The sequence below is a fragment of the Oncorhynchus gorbuscha genome, linkage group LG10, assembly GCF_021184085.1.
Source record: "Oncorhynchus gorbuscha isolate QuinsamMale2020 ecotype Even-year linkage group LG10, OgorEven_v1.0, whole genome shotgun sequence".
Lineage (NCBI taxonomy): Eukaryota > Metazoa > Chordata > Actinopteri > Salmoniformes > Salmonidae > Oncorhynchus > Oncorhynchus gorbuscha.
The window spans coordinates 61,232,898-61,247,354 of NC_060182.1; the positions used below are offsets into that span (position 1 = coordinate 61,232,898).

Sequence of the window (14,457 nt, forward strand, 5' to 3'; positions counted from 1 at the left end):
TATTGGACGGCAAGGGTTGCTACACCTGGGAGGAGATCCTGGCGGGAAAGGATCGCCTTCCATGGGAACAGGTGGAGGCAGCTAGGAGAGCAGAGGCAGCCGGAGAGAGGAGCCGGCGATGTGAGGAGGCAGTGCGACAGGTACGAGAGGCAGCCCCCAAAAAATTTTGGGGGGGGGCAGACGAGGTGTGGTACTAAGCCAGGTAGCAGACCTGAGCTCACGCCTCGTGCTTATTATAAGCAGCGCATTACTGGTCAGGCACCGTGTTATGCGGTTAAGCGTGTCCATAGCCCGGCGCGCTGTAGGGCAGCCCCCCGAAAGTGCCATGCGAGTGTGGGCATTGAGCCAGGGCGTATGGTGCCTGCTCAGCGGGTCTGGTCGCCGGTACGCAGTTTTGGTCCAGGTTATCCTGCGCCGGCTCTGCGTGCTGTGTCTCCGGTGCGCTGGGAGGGTGCAGTGCGTCCTCTGCCTGCGCTCCGCTCGTGCCGGGCAACTGTGGGAGTGGAGCCTTAGGGAGAGGTGCGTGTAGTAAGCACTAGATCTCCCGTGCTTACCCACAGCCCGGTTCAACCTGTGCCTGCACTCTGGAGGGTCCGGGCTAGAGTAGTTGTCCAGCCTGGGGAAGTGGTGCCAAGGTTGCGCATCAGAGCTCCAGTGCTCCCCCACAGCCCGGTCTTTCAGGCTCCTCCTAACACCAAGCCTCCTGAAGGTCTCCCCAGCCTGGTGGTTCCTGTGGCAGCCCCACGCACCAGGCTGTCTCTCTGTCTCCTTCCTGCAGGTGCTCCCGCCTGTCCGGCGCCGCTGCCGGAGCGTCCCGCCTGTCCGGTGCCGCTGCCGGAGCGTCCCGCCTGTCCGGCGCCGCTGCCGGAGCGTCCCGCCTGTCCGGCGCCGCTGCCGGAGCCCCTCAGCCCGTCCGGCGCCGCTGCCGGAGCCCCTCAGCCCAGGGGCGCCGGAGCCCCTCAGCCCAGGGGTGCCAGAGCCTCTGTCCCGAGGCGCCAGAGCCTCTGTCCAGAGCTTCTGCCCCTCTGTCCCGAGCTGCCCCTCTGTCCAGTGGGGTCATTGAGAGGGGTTGCCATGGTCAGAAAGCCACGGAGGCGGACAATAAGGCGGACTAAGACAATGGTGAAGTGGGGTCCGCGTCCCGCGCCAGAACCGCCACCGCGGACAGACGCCCACCCAGACCCTCCCCTATAGGTCAAGGTTTTGCGGCCGGAGTCCGCACCTTTGGGGGGGGGGGGGTACTGTCACGTTCTGACCTTTATTTCCTGTGTTTTGTATTTAGTTAGTATGGTCAGGGCGTGAGTTGGGTGGGCAGTCTATGTTTGTTTTTCTAGGTTTTGGGAATTTCTATGTTTCGGCCTAGTATGGTTCTCAATCAGAGGCAGGTGTCATTAGTTGTCTCTGATTGAGAATCATACTTAGGTAGCCTGGGTTTCACTGTGTTTGTGGGTGATTGTTCCTATTGCTGTATTTGCACCAGATAGGACTGTTTTAGGTTTTCTCACGTTTGTTGTTTTTGTTAGTTATCTCATGTGTAGTTTCTTTATAAATTAAAGAACATGAATAACCACCATGCTGCTTTTTGGTCCGCTTCTCTTTCACCAGAAAACCCTTACAGTAAGTGTGTTCTGATCATATAACATTTCAAACTTTGTTCCCTTGTCCCTAGTGAAGTGCCTCAGCTTTCTGTAGGTACAATAACTGATTTCTTAATATTCAGCTCAATAGCAACTATTTTACAACCAAGATATTTGATAAGGCATTGAGATATGGAGCAGCACGCACACGAAATGGCCCTCACAGGCCACTGTGAGGGCATAGGCCTATAGGTCTCATGGGTAGTAGCCTACAACTGCAATGCTTTTTAAAGACATTACATTTACTGTTGGATAAATACAAGCCTACTAGCAGTGAGTAGTATATTTAGAGTTAGCGATCTAGTTAATGTGTAACCCCAAATGAATACGCCTATGATATTAGTTAGTGCACAAAGATGTATGGAATTAATCTCTGAACAAAAGAATCTGGAAATTGACAGTAAAATATAGCAACTACAGTCTAATTGTCAACCCAAAAGTCATGACAATTTCTGGTCATGCATTCCCGCTTTGACATGTTATATGAACTTATTTCCTGAATACATCAGTAGTCTATTTATTACACTTCTTAATAAAGAACTGTGAATGACTTTATAAGATAACTCGTGATTTGGGTCCAACCAAATCCTGGCCTGGTGCCACCAACTGTAAAAGTTAGTGGCACCAGTGACACCAGGGGAAAATGTTAGTCTGCAGCCCTGTAATAGTAATGAACACTGAGGGTTGGTGATGATTCGGGGGATCACATATGACAGGCACTCATTTGAAATATAGCCTAAGCCGTTTGCTTGGGTTTTATAATGTATAAGGATGAAGCAGACAGAATTGTTTTTTAAAATTATTTTATTTCCCCTTTATTTAACCAGGTAGGCTAGTTGAGAACAAGTTCTCATTTACAACTGCGACCTGGTCAAGATAAAGCAAAGCAGTGCGACAAAAAGAACAACAAAGTTAGACATAAGCAAACGTACACTCAATAACACAAAAGAAAAGAAAAAATCAATGTAGTGTGTGAAAATGTACTGTAGAAGAGTAGGGAGGTAGGCAATAAATAGGCCATAGAGGTGAAATAATTACAATTTAGCATTAATACTGGAGTAATAGATGTGCAGATGATGATGTGCAAGTAGAGATACTGGGGTGCAAAAGAGCAAGAGGATAAATAACAATATGGGGATGAGGTAGTTGGGTGTGCTATTTACAGATGGGCTGTGTACAGGTACAGTTGCTAAGCTGCTCTGACAGCTGGTGTTTAAAGTTAGAGAGGCAGATATAAGACTCCAGCTTCAGTGATTTTTGCAATTCGTTCCAGTCATTGACAGCAGAGAACTGGAAGGAAAGGCGGCCAAAGTAAGTGTTGGCTTTGGGGATGACCAGTGAACTATACCTGCTGGAGCGTGTGCTACGGGTGGGTGTTGCTATGGTGACCAATGAGCTGAGATAAGGCGGGGCTTTACCTAGCAAAGACTTATAGATGACCTGGAGCCAGTGGGTTTGGTAATGAATATGTAGTGAGGGTCAGTCAACGAGAGCATACAGGTCGCAGTGGTGGGTAGTACTGTATATGGGGCTTTGATGACAAAACGGATGGCACTGTGATAGACTACATCCAGTTTGCTGAGTAGTGTGTTGGAGGCTATTTTGTAAATTACATTGTCGAAGTCAAGGATCGGTAGGATAGTCAGCTTTACGAAGGTATGTTTGGCAGCATGAGTGAAGGAGGCTTTGTTGCAAAATAGGTAGCCGACAGACACAGAGAAGAAAAGAAGCACAGAGTGACAGCAGAGAAGATGCTGAGACAGACAGACAGCTCAACAGGGAGTTAAACAAAATGGCTAGAACAGAGGCCCAGTTATAGTGATGAGTTGTATCTCCAGTGTGTTACAAATTTGCATTGGTTTTAAACATGAGCTGGTTAAACAAGAGGAGGACCATGTCTCGCCAGTCACTGGTACAGGAAAGGTTGAAAAATGCTGTACTGTCTTGCCAATGTTATGGGTCAGCACGACTGCTTGTGTCTAAGTAGGGTGTGTAGGGTCCCTCCAGTCTGCTTTCCGCCCCATCAAAAGTTGTCAATGACCTCCTCACCTCTGCTGATGCTGGCGCCGTAAACATTCTGATTCTCCTCGACCTGAGTGCCGCGTTTGACACAGTGAGCGATCAGATCCTCCTCATCAGGCTTGAGGGTCTAGGTGTTGAGGGACCTGTACTGTCCTGGCTACAATCATACCTCACAAACCGGACCCACTACATCTCCCTCAATGTCCACACCTCAGATTCAGCTGCAGTTACACAGGGTGTTCCCAAGGGCTCTGTGCTAAGTCCCTTACTCTTCATCATCTACATCAGCCCCCTTGGTCAGATCCTCCGTCACTTCAACCTTGACTTCCACTACTATGCCGATGACACCCAGTTCTACAACAGCACCAAATCCCTTCTCAACCCACCTCTGACCCACACTGAATCCTGCCTCTCTACAATAAAAACATGGATGCAACAAAACTTACTCAAGGTCTCAGTGATAAAACAGAACTCCTCCTCATAGGCACCAAATCCAACCTCCCCAAAACTGGCAACCTCACCATTGACACCCCTGTCTCTTCCTCTTCCCAAGTCTCTTCCTCTCCCCACACACACAACCCTGGTGTCATCCTGGACTCCACCCTCTCCTTTGACCACCACACAAGACAGACTGTCTTCTTCATTCTTCCACCTCTGCAACATTGCCAAAGTCAGGTCCTCCCTCTCCCATCCTCTCCCATCCTGTCGCTGAAACCCTCATATATGCACTCATCTCTTCCCGTCTTATTGACCACTGCAACTCAGTTCTCTCCGGCAAACAACTCAAGCTCTCTCCATAAGATCCAAATGGTTCAAAACTCTGCAGCCCGACTCCTCACCCACGCTAAGACCTGGCAGCACATCACCCCTTTCCTTTGTGAACTCCACTGGCTCTCTGTCTCCCAACACATTGATTACAAGACCCTCCTTCTGACCTACAAAGCCCTTCACGATCTTGCCCCCCCTTTTACCTCTCAGACCTTTTTCTCCCCTACCAACCCACACGTGCACTCTGTTCCACCACAGCAGGCCACCTTGTCATCCTCAGGACGAAGCTCCAGAGCTTCGGCGACATGGCCTTCTCCAGGGTTGCTCCTTGGCTCCGGAACTTCCTCCCTCTGTGACTCTGAATCCATCCCCAACTTTCAGTCCTTTCTAAAGCCAGCCCAATCTCTTTGACAAGGCCTACCCTTAAGCCCCCCCCCCCCCCTGCCACACACACACATACAAGCAAAGAAATACACTACAAAGACACTCCTCTTTCCCCCATACTGAGCATATGAGTTGGCAGCGTGCGCATTGATGTGGGCTGGTGTGGATAAAATGCCTGGGCCGAATTCTTGTCCTAGCCAGCCCATGCCACACAGGGAAAATAAATGGGCTCCAGGAGCAGCAAGTCTGTGACAACCTGATAAAACGTTATAGCGTGCAAAGCTCCTTGGGGATCCGCTGTCTCTATATTAGAAAACACACTCTCTCTGCCTGACTATTGCTGCCTTGTTCAACCTATATTAGAGTGGCCTCCATACTGAACCAATATGTTTCTGCATAATGCAGAGGAGTGGACAGTCTCGTGTCTGCTGTAACCTCTGAATTGTATTTGTCTAATTATGTAACAAATGGCTGTTGATGATTATTGTCTAGAATTGATCATTCAAATGAAATGTAGGGGTTTTTTTTTTGGCCAGTGGAGAGATTTGCCATGATATTTCACACACATTCTGTGTTACAGCCTGAAACAATGATCTTGAAATAGGATTTCTGTGTAGGCGACTAACAAGCATGTATCATGTCAAAGCCCACTGTTTCCTGCCTGTGGCATTCTCACCTTTAGCTGCATGCTCAAACAGACACATAGAGGGTCATATGCCTTCCGTAAATATGTTATGAAACTTGAAACTCATAGGCCATAATATGATTCATTTTAGAAAAATATACTATCAGTAGCATTACCATTATATAGCCTATGTCATCATCACTTGATGGTGATTGTGTAGGGTTTTAGTAGCATAATGGGGAATGGGGTTGTGAACACGGCTGATGCTGGCTATTGTTCAGTCAGTCAGTCATGGATCTGTAGCAGGATGAGATCATGTTTTCTGTGTCCTGAGGTCTAACAGTGATGTGAATAGTGTCTGACAAGAATCTCTGCTACTCAAGGAGAGACTGGTAATGTGCAATAAGGGGATTGTTTGCTCTGAGTGATGACAATCAGTTAATGGGGGGTTGGTCATAAATATGTTTAAATGTGTCATCAATGAGATGCATTATTATTATTAATTATTTTAATTGTTATTGTAGCTTTTTTATGGCTTCGGGCTGATGTGACGATGGGATGTTATTTTGTCCTTTATTAATGGTTGATCATCATAGGATTATCGTCATTGTATGCTGTTTTCATTCCTAGCCATCCTCCTGTGCCTCGCTCCTTGCTGAATTAAACACTTCTATAGCCAAACGGGGATTTACGTTGGCATGATTGTAAGGCCAATTCACCAACCCCATGTGCGTCCCGCTATTTTGAGTAAAATGTCAAAGCGACCCGGGCTGTAGCGTAATTTCTGCACAGCGCATTGTTGTGAATGAGGGACAGGGTGACGTCAGCGCTCGAATGTCAACAATGTAGCTCCTGGGAGAAGGCGTTTCATAAGCGATACAAACAGCAGAGGAGGCTGCACGCTGTTTTTCAAAGGGACAAAACCCGTAACATTCACTGAATAGCAATTGTAATAGTGTAACCACACTTTTACACGTTATAAAACAAAAATATTGATGACTATTGAAAAACACGCGGTTTCAGCAGTTTGGAGGGGGTGCTGCTGAAGTCACCATGTGGAACCATTCTAATTTGTAAGAGACCAACGGAGCGCTGACGTGCAAGAAAACGGGAAAGTTACGGTGAGCTTATTACTGCTTATTACCTATAACCAATTACATTATGGCTTTGGTTTAAAGTGCGTTCCTTTTCCCGATTGCATTGTTCAATTTGCAGTGATTGTTTTATACTGATGTTGCCGCGCATTGCATTACATTTCCCACAAGTTCTTTGTTGACATCCAATCATATTCATACGTAAATGCATAGAGACGCGTGTGTATTTTTTTTTTTTTTTTACTTTGTTAATCAGCATAGCGAACGAATATCCTTCATTTGGCTGTACCTTGAAGTGCTCGTCCCATTGTGCAGAGCGGTGACAGTGCGCTTTGTTGTGGGGGGCATGTTTTCGAACGGTCAAAGCGCAGAGGCTGGGTGGTCGCTGCCTGGTCAACATGACTCTAGCTTCCATAACGATGAGGGCACTGTCATTTTGCGGAAAGGGGGGGCAAAGAGGGACAAAGGATCACATCTCGTAGCTCCTATTCCCGCCCTTGGCCGCGCTAGAAGGACATTTTATTAACGTTTTTCAACGAATTAGTGACTTGCAATCATGCAATATAGATTTTTACTCACAAAAAAACGGGAAATAAATTGCACATTGACAATTTTTGTTTCACGGCTAGATGTCACTCTGCTCCCCACGTGTTAGGCTACAAACACCAATTACAGTTGACAATAAATATTAACATATGTAGATGAATGTCTGAAATTATTATTTTTTAATGATGAATGATTGAATGTCCTAATCTTATTTTTTGGATTAATTGCATTGATTGATTATTTTTTATTTAATATAACGGATTTCGCTTCAGTGCCATGCATGAATCTCGTCTACCCCTTCTGGCCATCTAATAATATTGTAATCTTTCAATCTGGAATGTGGTGTCACTCGCACTCCCTGACCTGTTACTTGAGCAGTCTTTGAACAGCTGCTTCTTTGTTTTAATCTAATCATACTAAGGTCATTTGCTTTCCCTTATCTTTCCTTGTTTATGGTCTCACATGACGGGTAAAGGCGGATTTGGGTGCAATAGCAACTCAAGCACTTGAGAGTGGAACATTTTTAGCACAGCATCTGATTCCGAGGAAGCGGATTTGCATCATTGTTTTGAAATGAAAGGATAGAGTGAGGGAGAGGGGGCAAGGAGAAGGTGGACTTGGACGACCCTGAGTTGTTGTCAGTCTGCCAGAGCCAGTCAATGAACACATTCAACCATGCATGGGGAAGCTAGCTACATGCACACAATCACGCGCCAGGATCATGTCCTAAATTGAATAGAACGTGGCATGTGAGAGATGACTTGTGAACAGTGGCGTGTATTCGTGGATGCCAAGTGAAACCAGGTTTCCCCCCAAAATTGACCAATAAAATAATGTATATTTCGTCACTCTGTGTTTCATGATGTATAATCAATTCGCAAGCGGCTGAATGTATCTCACCGGAGAAAGCATTCGAGCGAGCGAAACAGCGCCCCTCGGTCTTTGTATGTGTTTCAGCCCATCATTTCGTATTATTCTGTACATAAATCCGAGACACTACATTTAGTATATGTTACGTTTTGTATGGTATGTATTAATTTGTGGATTTTCATGGCCCATTTCGTATGATAAATTACAATTTGTATTATATGTTACGAATTTGCGAAATGTACAACATGTTACAAATTTGCTAAATGTATGATATGTTACGAATTCTAGCTAGGTGGCCCGCTAACGTTAGCTATGGGTCAGGGTTAAGTTTAGGATTTAAGTTAAATGGTTAAGGTTAGCTAAAATACTAAGTAGTTGCAAAGTAGCAAGTAGCTGAAAAGCTGCTAATTAGCTAAAGTTGTTCGTGATGAGATTCGAACTTGCAACCTTTGGGTTGCTATATGTTCGCGTAATACACCCACTCGTGGTGCTGTAATAGTGGTGCCAGCTCCTGTTTTCTTTGCGACTTGCAGTAACTCCATGGTTCTAAATCAATAGTTGTTTAGTAGCCCGAAAATGTCGAAAACATTAACTTGTTGACCATGCTCTAGGTCATTTAACTGTTTGTTACATGCAATATGCTTTGTGGACTTCACCAGACAGCGGTTGCTCTAAACTTTTGTGATGAAACAAAGGTGTGGTTGAATTTATTATGCCATTGTGTCTTGTTATTGTCTCGCCCTGAGGCCGAAAGTCAGCAAAAAGTAAACTGGAGCACTGCCTCTGCTATTCCAGCACCATTTCAACTTAAAAATGTACGCTTTATTAAATCAACTAGGTCTAATACAGTGAAAACAAACATAAAGATACCATTAAATGATTTAGTGCACTCAATGTTGCTAAATAACATGTGGCTGTCCATGGTAGCCTAACTCCTCACGTGAGCAACAATGAACAAGTTAAGTTAGCTAGCTAATTAAAGGTGCAATGTGCAGAAATTGCTCTGCCATTTCCTGGTTTATGTGACAAAACGTGGCTGAACGACGACATTATCAACATACAGCTAGCTGGCTGGTTATACGCTGTATCGGCAGGATAGAACAGCGGAGTCTGGTATGCCAAGGGGTGGCGGACAATGCATATATGTAAACAACAGCTGGTGCATGATATCTAAGGAAGTCTCAAATTCTTGCTCGCCTGAGGTAGAGTATCATATGATAAGCTGTAGACCACACTATTTACCTAGAGGGTTTTCATCTGTATTTTTTGTAGCTGTCTACATACCACCCCAGACCAATGCTGGCACGAAGACCGCACTCAATGAGCTGTATTCTGCCATAAGTAAACAGGAAAATGCTCATCCAGAGGCGGCGCTCCTAGTGGCCGGGGACTTTAATGCAGGGAAACTTAAATCCATTTTTACCACATTTCTATCAGCATGTTAAAAAACTCTAGACCACCTTTATTCCACACACAGAGACGTGTACAAAGCTCTCGCTCGCCCTCCATTTGGTAAATCTGACCATAATTCTATCCTCCTGATTCCTGCTTACAAGCAAAAAGTAAAGCATTAAGCACCAGTGACTCGGTCAATAAAAAAGTAGTCAGATGAAGCAGATGCTAAGCTACAGGACTGTTTTGCTAGCACAGACTGGAATATGTTCCGGGATTCTTCCTATGGCATTGAGGAGTACCCCACATCAGTCATTGGCTTCTTCAATAAGTGTATCAATGATGTTGGCCCCACAGTGACCGCACATACATGCCCCAACCAGAAGCCATGGATTACAGACAACATCTGCTCTAAGCTAAAGGCTAGAACTGCCACTTTCAAGGAGTGGGACTCTAACCCGGAAGCTTATAAGAAATCCCGCTATGCCCTCCAACGAAAACATCAAACAGGCAAAGTGTCAATACAGCACTGGCTCCGACGTTCATCGGATGTGGCAGGGCTTGCAAACCATTACAGACAACAAAGGGAAGCACAGCCAAGAGCTGCCCAGTGACACAAGCCTACCAGATGAGCTAAACTACTTCTATGCTCTCTTCGAGGCAAATAACACTGAAACATACATGAGAGCACCAACTGTTTGATCACGCTCTCCGCTGCAGATGTGAGTAAGACATTTAAACAGGTCAACATTCACAAGGTCGTAGGGCCAGACGGATTACCAGGACGTGTACTGTGAGCATGCGCTGACCAACTGGTAAGTGTCTTCACTGGCATTTTCAACCTCTCCCTGTCCAAGTCTGTAATACCAACATGTTTTAAGCAGATCACCATATTCCCTTTGCCCAAGAACACTAAGGTAACCTGCCTAAATGACTACAGACCCGTAGCACTCACGTCTGTAGCCGTGAGGTGATTTGAAAGGCTGGTCATGGCTCACATCAACACCATTATCCCAGAAACCCTAGACCCACTACAATTTGCATACCACCCTAAAAGATCCACAGGTGATGCAATCTCTATTGCACTCCACACTGCCCTTTCCTACCTGGACAAAAGGAGAATGCAAAAGTGAGAATGCTATTTATTGCTCAAAGCTCATCAATAAGCTAAGGACCCTTGGGCTAAACACCTCCATTTGCAACTGGATCGTGGACTTCCTGACGGGCTGCCCCCAGGTGGTAAGGGTAGGTAGCAGCACATCCACCACACTGATCCTCAACACAGGGGCCCCTCAGGGGTGTGTGCTCAGTCCCCTCCTGTACTCCCTGTTCACTCATGACTGCACGGCCAGGCATGACTGCAACACCATCATTAAGTTTGCCGATGACACAACAGTGGTTGGCCTGATCACCGACAAAAACGAGACAGCCTATAGTGAGGAGGTCAGAGACCTGGCCGTGTGGTGCCAGGACAACAACCTCTCTCTCAACGTGATAAAGATAAAGGAGATGATCGTGGACTACAGGAAACGGAGGACCGAGCATGCCCCCCTTCTCATCAACGCGGCTGTAGTGGAGCAGGTTGAGAGCTTCAAGTTCCTTGGTGTCCACATCACCAACAAACTAACACCGTCCAAGCACACCAAGACAGTCATGAAGAGGGCACGACAAAACCTATTCCCCCTCAGGAGACTGAAAAGATTTGGCATGGGTACTCAGATCCTCAAAAGGTTCTACAGCTGCACCATCACTGCCTGGAATGGCAACTGCTCTGCCTCCGACCGCAAGGCACTACAGAGAGTAGTGCGCCCAGCCCAGTACATCACTGGGGCCAAGCTTCCTGCCATCCAGGATCTCTATACCGGGCGGTGTCAGAGGAAGGCCCTAAAAATTGTCAAGACTCCAGCCACCCTAGTCATAAGTCTCTTCACTGTTCTCTCTGCTACTGCACGGCAAGCGGTACCGGAGGGCCAAGTCTAGGTCCAAGAGGCTTCTAAACAGCTTTGCATCCCCCCTTTTTACGCCACTGCTACTCTCTGTTATTATCTATGCATAGTCACTTTAAGAACACTACCTACATGTACATATTACCTCAATTACCTTGACTAACCAGTGCCCCCGCACATTGACTCTGTACCGGTACCCCCTGTAAATAGTCTTACTTTTATTTATTATTATTATTCATATTTTTTAAACTGCATTGTTGGTTAGGGGCTTGTTAGTTAGCATTTCACTGTAAGGTCTAAACCTGTTGTATTCAGCGCATGTGACGAATACAATTAGATTTGATTTGATTTGAAACAGGCAATGTGTAGAGAATCATTGTAATCTAAACCACTGTGAAATATATTTTCAATAACCAAAAATATTGTATTTTAAGCTGGTGGAAGCTGGTGTACAAAACCGAAAGTAAAAGACGCAAAAACTAAACTTAAGAACAGGAAGCATAGAAATAGCACACATAGAAAATATCTATCGCTTCTTAGAATTGCTTTCAATGACAGATCTGTTACTCACATTTCTATATGAATTTGGTTGGGTTGCCCAAAAATGTACATATATCAGCTTTAAACTGAGCACACTAGGCAACATCTAGGCTAGGGTTATATATTGAACTTTAGTTGAGCTCAGCTCAACGCTGATTGGCTAATTATTTTATATTTTTTTATCAAGGAAAATCAAATGCTTGCAAAACAGCAATCAATCTAAGGGTATGGTGGCAACATGTCATACTCTTTTTGTCCAGACAGCATCAGATACATCGGCTACACATACTGAAACAGATGGGCGCTGTTTCCCTCACTCGGATGATTTCTCTGGTGAGATAGATTCAGCGAATTGAAGGAAAATTATTAAAACACAGAGAGACGAAAGATAATACTATTTTTTAAAGTATATATGGCATCCATGAATACACAACACTGCAAGTGTGGCTTGTCTTCTACTTCAGTAACTTTGAATGAGTGAGTGTGTGGTGGGCAGGTTCAGGTTGGCGATTTGCATCCTGTGACAGACATACATGTGGTTGGGAGGAGAGTGAAACACACTTCCTGTGCTGTGTATGTACGGAGGCGTATTGTTACTGTCACTCGCTTAAATAACAGGATTTGCTTGTGGTAACTTCTCACTGCCTTGTCATATCAGCAACACATCCAAGATATGTGGACATGCACTGTACAGAAAAGCAAAATCAGTAGCGTTTTGACAGTCACATTTATAGTGGAAATTGTAGATTGTGTCTAAATTAAAATTAAAAATGCACTATGCAGAAATTGCTCCGCCATTTCCTGGTTGCTAAAATTCTAATAGTTCCCCTAATTTCAGTTTATGTGACAAAATAAGCAGGTGCAATGTAGAGAATCATTGTATCATCTAAACTGCTGTGAAATATATTTTCCATCACCAAAAATATTGTATTTTCAGCTGTTTGAAGCTGATGTACCAAACCAAATGTTAAAGACTCAAAAACGAAACTTAAGAACGGGAAACATAGAAATAACGCACATAGAACAGATATACCGCTTCTTAGACTTGCTTTCAATGAGAATGACAGATCTGTAAATCACATTTCTATATGAATTTGGTTGGGTCGCCCCAAAAATTGCATCTTGCAGATTAAAGATTAAGATCACTTTATTTGTCCAATTGTATCAAGGTCAAACAGAAATTTGACTTCCGCTTTGGGGTGGCAGATAGCCTAGTGGTTAGAGCATTGGGGCAGTAACTGAAAGGTTGCTAGATTGAATCCCCGAGCTGACAAGGTAAAAATATGTTGTTCTATCCCTGTACAAGGCAGTTACCCATTGTAAATAATAATTTGTTCTTAACTGACTTACCTAGTTAAATAAAGGTTTTAAAAAATCTAATATCCCAGACTCTCAGAAAGATACACATGGAACAGGGTGCCACTATACTATGGAGCCATTGGAGTAGTTGTTTTCGGGGGTTTAAGTGCCTTGCTCAAGTCTACAACAGCAGGCGATGGTATCTAAGATTTGATACCAGCAACCCTCCGGTTGCCAGCTCACTTCCTGCCAGATTTGTCTTGTAAGACCTGGCATTTGAACTGGCAATCCTCCGGTTGCCTCTCAAACCACTATGCTATCTGCCGGCTGCCGACCCGTATTTTGTCACATCGTAATAAGAATAAATAGGACTAGCTGAACTGAATGTGGGTCTATTTTCATCTTAGATTCGTCATGTGAGGACATTGCCAGAGGGCGTTTTGTGTGTGTTTGTCCACCTTTGTGTCTGTATACGCCTGTGTGTCTGTGTCCGCTTGTGTGTGTGTGTGTCTGCTGCGTCTTTGTGTGTGCGTGTGTGTGCCTGTCATATTCCACTCATAGTGTTTCCCTTAGGATTTATTTCAGCAGTGGTGGCAAATTTAGCGTGGGGGGGGGGATTAATCACTTAATCAGTAAAAACACTATAACTAATTGAGAGGTGTTCCATTACTTGTTTACTTTTGTGAATTTTCATTATCCTCTCCTCATGAGGGAGAGAAATGAGAAAATATCTTAAAGACCTGTGGGTTTTTGGTAACGGAATTTCAAGGCACAAGGCAATGTTTCTTAAACTTATAGAAGGCAGAAACATTTATCCTAAACTAAATATAAGTGTTGATATTAGTTGGAAGGGGTCTTTACTTCAACATTATTCTGTTTTGATGTATTTCTAAAACCTTTTAAGACTTTTTCCAGTAGATGTTTTCTAAGACTCTTTTCCTTCTGTTTGACCAGAATCAAAGCCTTTGATTATTTCTAATTTATAGGATGGAAAATTGTTGAAAAATGTATACAGTATATGCCTTAATTTGAAAAAAATATTGACTCTTAGCTTGCATTTGACAGCCAATTGGACATGCTCCTATGTACTTGACATGTTGGCGCTCATTGGCCCTTTTACATGGAAATAGACAATTACATGATGTATGGTGAAGCACTGCGAGGCATTCCTCGGTGCTGTCACACAGAGGGAGAACGTCTGTATGATAGACAGACAGTGGTACCAATGCATTGGATTCAACACCACTGGAGAAAGACATAGGACAGAATCTACCGTTACCCATGCGGAATCTATCCATATGAGACATCAACTCGTATGTTATTCTTCCACACAC

At 44.6% G+C, this 14,457-nt stretch overlaps 1 protein-coding gene across 1 annotated transcript in view; it reads left to right on the forward strand.

The window, feature by feature from the left end:
* Nucleotides 1-6,306: 6,306 nt before the first annotated feature.
* The window catches only part of LOC124046317 (transcription regulator protein BACH2-like), a 46,442-nt gene continuing 38,291 nt past the window's right edge, over nucleotides 6,307-14,457 (forward strand). Inside the window, exon 1 of the mRNA XM_046366559.1 lies at nucleotides 6,307-6,557. The gene's annotated coding sequence lies outside the window, so the exon portion shown is untranslated. The remainder of the gene's footprint in view (nucleotides 6,558-14,457) is intronic.